We start from the raw sequence: 6,843 nt of genomic DNA on the forward strand, positions 1-6,843 counted from the left end.
TTCCAAATTGTTATGTGAGAGAAAATGCTGGACATAGTTTGTGTTAAGCAGGTTGTTTTTTAAAAAAACCTTCTCCCCCCCCCTCAAGGATTTGTGTGCATTTTGGAGCACACGGTGACAAATGCTGAGTTGCACTGATTGCTTTGATGAATGCTTATTGATGCAATTCCTGAGTCCGTTCCAGTGGATTGCATTCTATGGCTTTCTCTGCAATCATGCCAGCTTTTATCTTACATCGCTTGCCGCTATTGGTCACAAGAGAAATCAATGGGCTGGCTCAACATAAGGCCACTTAATATATTTACATTTAACAAAAAGAGCTCATTAATGAAAGAAGTTGTCAGAGTTATGGGAAAGTGCAGGGTTTGAGTGCTGTTTCAGATTTTTGACAGGGTTTTAACAGGAATGGCCAAGACATTTGTCTCACAGTGCAATTAGCCTCTTGTCTGCTTACTCTACAATCCTATAACTCTTTGCTTAGGTGCAGCACAAACTGCTCTGAATTTCTCTGGGCTGAATCATTAGTGTCAACAAATATATTAATCTTATTCAATCAAACACTAAAAGCTAAAGTGCTTCAAAATCCACGTTAGGACGAAGTTTTCATAAAACCAGTTAAATCATATCCACAACCAAGAGTTCTTTACACCATTCTTTACGCCAACAATTTTTTTAAGGAACAGGCAGTTATACCTTTAAATTGTTTGGCTAAGAACAAGACTCATTTCCAATTTGAAAAATACTTGTCAATGGGATTGACACAATTCTCAAGGAGGGCCTATTGTAAAGCTAGATTAGAGTTGTGATTCCACGGCCAAATATGACCAAATATCATCGGCCACAACATGAGATGATGTGTATATATGGTGTTATTGAAAATATTGCTCATGTTTTGTTTGATTGTTAATTGTATGCCCTTTTCAGGCTTATATAGGTTAAAATCCCTGCTTCAAAGAACAGCCCGCTGGGATCTGAATCACAGATTGTCCCATTTCCTTCTGGGCTCTAATGTATACATTGTGAGAACTGCTAAGTTTATAGTTGAGGCAGTTCAAGTAAGAACTTGTTATATCAAACAGATTGAGGTAACATGTAAAGGTGATATATTTATCAGCATGTCTATCCTTTGCATTTACCACAGATGTATTTTTAATGTATTTTCTTTTATATATTTTACCTGCAAATTAGATCCTATATTTTATTGTATTATTTGTAAGACTAATCAATTAATAAAGTATTACTGCTACTGGCCCTTCAAAACATCTTAAGTAAACCAAAAGATCCAGGAGCCCAAGCTGTTACAGTGCAAGGACTATAACAGTCACTATGCTAGGTATGAGATTAGCAGAGTGCATCCATGAAACCTATGAGCAGTCAGAAGACATGATGAAAACTTCTTAATCTCGTAAGACATTCACAGACTCAGCCATAGCTTCAACTGGAAAGCTGTGAGCATCCTAGACTAAGATCAATCCAAAAATACTTGAGGATTCCTAAAAGCTTGACCTTCAGACAAATAAGCCATGAATAGACCCATAGAGATAAACCACATTTACAAACCATTCAAAAGAGACAATTAAAAAAAAAAGCTAAGAAGGAAACAACAAAACAGAATACATTTTTCTCCAGCAACCAATAGCCAGATAAGCAAGGATTAATACCAGACCAGCAAGCAAGCAGAAAATAATGCCCAAATCAAGGAACTACCGAGAAGAAAACCACACCCCACCAATACTGTCAGAGCAAGCTGCTGCATATAAAGAGAGAGCAAATGCACACTCATTAGCCTTGATGATGCTAGCTGATTGGGTAATGAAACATCTGCAAGCAAAACAACCAAGCTCAGAGAGCGCCAAGGATTTCATAGTTCAAGCCTGAGCTACATACACTATATTGTCTTCTATTGAAGTTCTTTTCAAGACTATATTGCACTAATTAAAGTGATTTGATATCAAATAATGGTGGGGTTTTAGAAGAGGTTTAGAAGAAGGAAAAATAGTCAAAACATTTGCCATAAATCTTTCTGCTTAATGCTTAATTTCTAAAATAAAAATTAATGAAGGTCACGTCTGCAGAAAGTTGTGCTCCCTAGCCTTAGAGATTCATCTACTATTATTGACATTTCAGGAGTATGTTGTAATTGCTTAGTGATGAAAGGTATTAATATTGCCATTCCATATGCCTTCAAATTAAAAGCAAGTTATAAGACTAGACCTAAATCAAACAGAAGCTGGCTAGGGATCAATCTCTTAATACCTTCTTTAATTCTGGTATCACCTGATCAGTATTTAGTACAAGTGGTGCTGGTAATAAGGGGAAGAAATTCATTTCAGATAGGTATAAACATTTAGATTTTAAGCAGGTCTGTGAGGAAAAAAATATTTTTGTTGCCATTTATATACTACTAAAACCTTCTTGTTTGTTTGTAAACATCAATTAAGCAATGCAGTACACTATAGGGCAACAAACTCAAGTGGGTTAAAGAATAAGTCCAGAATTTGGGACCTGTTACTCCTGTGGGATTGAAATTTAACAAAACTGTGGCCCCTTCTGCATTGCCATGCAGCCACGGTCAATTGCAGTTATGTGATCATCATTTCTGACTACACTTCCCAGAAATCCATAGGCTGGGGGGCGTAAGGGAAGATAGAGTCCCTTCCCCCCTCTTGTCCCGTGCCCAATTGGCTGATGGTAAGGCCCAACGGGTGAGCAAAGATTGGTTGCTTTGAAACCAAGACCAACATTTGAAATATCTTAACAGTGGTGAGTCACGAGAGAAAGACAAGGGAGTGATGCCTGCTCGGTGAGGTAGGGCTGGCTGGAGGGGTGCCAGCAGACATTGGGCGAGCTCTCTTCCTCCTTGGAGGATGTGGGTTCTTGGGGATACACCAGAATGGAAAGCAGGGGTGCAATTTTCCTCATGGTTCTCAATTCCTTCTCTGCCCAGGAAAGTGGCAGGCTGTTCTATGGGTTGGAGGAGGAGGAGGAGGGGGAGGAGGGGGAGGAGGAGGAGGAAGAGACTTCTCAGGTGATGTCCTGAGAACTGTAAACAGAGGAGAAAACATGCCAGCCTCTTTTATAAATGCAAAGAAGGATGACCCACGGGATGTCCAGTTATTGTTAAAAATTCAGAAATACTTGCTTATTTACTGCAAATTATCAGAACAATTATAAATAAAGTTCAATCAATCTTTTTCTCACTCCTGACCAAAGATAATTGGTCATGTGACAGCCAATGCTGATTATTCATACTGCTACCTTTCATGAGGACCTTAATGTAGGCAACATAGGGAGGAGATTGCACAACAAATGGTTTCCAGTGGCTTTTAAAAATCATATTAGATGTGAATTCATAGTGGCATAAAAGCATTTTCAAGGACTTTTCTTAAGCCTGACTATGGCAACACAGCAGAGCCCTGAAGAGATCAAAGCAATCATCACAGCGGGTCAAGGATTCCCATTCAGAATGCTTCATTAATGCAAGATGTTCAATGACAAAACAATTAAATATTTCCAAGGTTGTTTTTAATAGCTTATACAACCATGAAACTGGTGGGTATTATTCCCCAGTATTCATGACAGTCTGTTTTATTAACATTTTGTGATTCTTCCCCAGGGCTATGACAATATAAATTTTGGAAAGGCAATTGATTTATTATCTGGCTAAAATAAGAATGCTGCAAAGGACACTGGACCAGAAGCTATTTTAGCAACTTGAAATTCCCATATAATTTTCCATCTTCATCACCCCCCCCCCCAAAAAAACCCCTCTTTCCTAAAGAGACTTTGTTATAACAAAGGGAATTAATTCAAGTTTTGCCATATCGAAACCCAGCTTCAAGACTCAACTGGCCATAATCTTGTTAAAGTCATTTACAGGACTGAAGGTGAAAAAAGGGGCAAAATGTAGCAGTGTCTCTTAGGTGTGTGGTTTTAAGTGGCAACCATATTATGCTCCAGATATTGTTGACTTGTATTTTGTATTCACTCACTACTGGCTAAGGCAGAGTTGCTGGATCTATCTTCAACCCTGGACAGCAGACCATAGTTTCCCCTCTTTCAGCTTCATGTGAAATGGACCAAAGCAGAGGGGGATATAAAGCTAACAGAAATCGCATTTGCTTTTCCAAAGTCAGGCAGTCATTTTGATATAACGATAAAAAAAGAATTCCAATGTAAAAACTTTCTGTGGGAAGTGAGGGAAGAAACTAAAAGTGAGCATTTCTTTGCATGTATGAAAATGACTAAAACTGGAATAAATTTCCATAGGAGATTTCAAAGTGAAACTGTTTAAGTACAATTATAATTATGTTTGATTATAATCAATTCAAACTTAACAATGAAGGCAGATATTATTGCATCGCACATATTGCATTAGTACCAGAAAGTTAGTGGCAAAGCAAAAGTTAAGTTGTCAAGAATGGGACATTACCTTCTGACTGTGTATATTTTAAGCTTTATACAGGAGGGCTATAGATTTGTTATGATGCTTTGAATTCATGAGCCCTATAGTTTAGACATTCCTGCTATGTATATGCACACGTTTAATGAAGGTTATGTTGCAATAAATCCAGATTTTAAGCAGCACATTATTTGCTGCTTTTACTGTGAAACCAAGAGGGCTACTCCTTGAAAAAAATATGCAACTGGTCTTTTCTTCAAAGAAAAAATGCAACTGATCTAGTCTCCAAAGCACCTGAAGGCAGGACAAGAAGCAACGGGTGGAAAGTAACCAAGGAGAGAATCAATCTAGAACTAAGGAGAAATCTCCTGGCAATCAGAGCAATTAATCAACTTGCCTCCAGAAGGTATGGGTACTCCAACACTGAAGATGTTAAAGAAGAGACTGGACAACCATTTGTCTGAAATGGTATAGGGTTTCCTGCTTGAGCAGGGGGTTGGACTAGAAGACCTACAAGGTGCCTTCCAACTCAGTTATACTACTGGATTTTAGTAATGACTTGTGAATTTTGCATAAACATCATTGCAATCTTTATTCTGCTCATGCTGCATTTATTTATTGAATTTATATGAAAAATATCTTTTCAACATTGTGCAAAAATTGGCAAATATGGATATTTAGCTTTTTTTTCAATGTCTACTGAAGTCCCGCTTCTTTTATGATTATTGATCATAAAATCATGATCCTGTACATTTTTTCAGCAGGTTAGCCTTTTATAATTACATATCTTTTAACCAGGTATGTCAATATTATTGTTTGCTTTCATGGATTTTTGCTGATGTAGTTGATAGAAACTGGTTTGGCTGAATGTGTGAGAAGTAGACAAAGCAGTCAGAAAGCTGAATCAAAAAGAATTTGATCCTGTGAAGTAACATAAAAGCTAGAGTTGTACACTAAAAACTTGAAAACTCTACTTTCTCTGCCCCTAGCTTCCACAAGTTTATATTAGAAGGTTAAGAAAATCCTCTGTACTACAGCCTGACCTAGGTTGTAGGCAGATACCCATCTGAGCAGTCTAGCAGAAAGATCTGGAGAAGGCCGTCAAAGAAGCAATCTTGCTGAAAATAAGAAAAGTAAAGAAAAGAATAAAATGAGATAGTAAGTAGGCCTGATCTGTTGTTCAGTGTTAAGTGTTAAGTCACTTCAAAGAACAATGCACCTAAGGTGTAGTATGCTTGAGTGAGTAGTTGGAAATACTATTTCTTGCTGTCTGATGAGCACTGGAGTGGCTGTCCAGCAGATGCATTAGAGTTACCTCTGAAGCACGCCTTATACAACATGAAGTCAATAACAGTAGAGTCGTTTACACTGGGAATACAAAATTGAGCTTGGAACTATTGACAAGCAAAGTTTGAACTTTAGGATACAACGCATACTGTCCCCAATTAAGGCCCTTGGTGGCATTAAGCAATGAAACAAAGTAATTTCATAAAGTCTAAAATGGCATTTCATTTAAGTAACTTTGTGTTTTTTTTTAAAGAGCTTTATGAACCAACCGCTGTTAAGCTGCAAAATATGGAGAAAAGCACCTTTATTCTGTTTTATAAAAATGCAGAAAGATCTGTATTAAAAAACATTTGTGTCGATATCCCTTGGGAAACTACTTCCAACATTGGGATTTAGTTTTCATATGGTAATTCCAAGCCAGCATCACCAGTGAAACTATGGAAGTGGAAGCCCAATTTATAGTAGCAGCATAACATGTGTTTTATTGATTGTTGTGAAAACAATTCATATTCATTGAGTAACAGAGACAGTAAATATATTTTGTTATTTTAAAATAGCAAAATAGCCTGGAATTCATTTTAAAATATTGGCTGCTCAAGTAGCTACTACCGCAGAGCGATAACTAGGCAATGTTTAAAAGTTTCTTAAATGAAAAATTAGTGGGATTAACAGCTGGATGGTTATATTAATAACTCTCTAGACAACAACTATCAACTTCACATGTGCAAAGCTGATGATAACATTACTTTAAGGAACATATAGGAAGATAAGAATCCAACTTACTGCCCAAGGCACTTCTACTTACCAAATGATGTGTAAATTGGCAAAAATATGCCAATATTTCACTTAACTCCTATCATTTCTACCATTCTTACCTTCAGCAGATGAATCATGATTTTCATGACTCCTTTTTTTCTGCAGGGGACTCACAAAACTCTCCACAGGTAGCCCTGATCTTTCTTTCTGTTTCATCCTACATGTTGAGCCTGATCAGAAAGACCTTTATTTTTTAATGGGTATCAGTTATGGAGTTCCTTGCCTAACCATGTTTTGGCAATGAGCCTTGAAGTAGTATTCGGTGTGAAAATACTCTCTTTGTCATCCCAGGGTTAAAATTCTTTTGCATCGTCAGTAGTAAAACTTTTCACCTTACA

This window comes from Crotalus tigris, unplaced genomic scaffold, assembly GCF_016545835.1.
Source record: "Crotalus tigris isolate CLP2741 ecotype Arizona unplaced genomic scaffold, ASM1654583v1 scf7180000024342.5246164, whole genome shotgun sequence".
In the NCBI taxonomy this organism is placed as follows: Eukaryota; Metazoa; Chordata; class Lepidosauria; order Squamata; family Viperidae; genus Crotalus; species Crotalus tigris.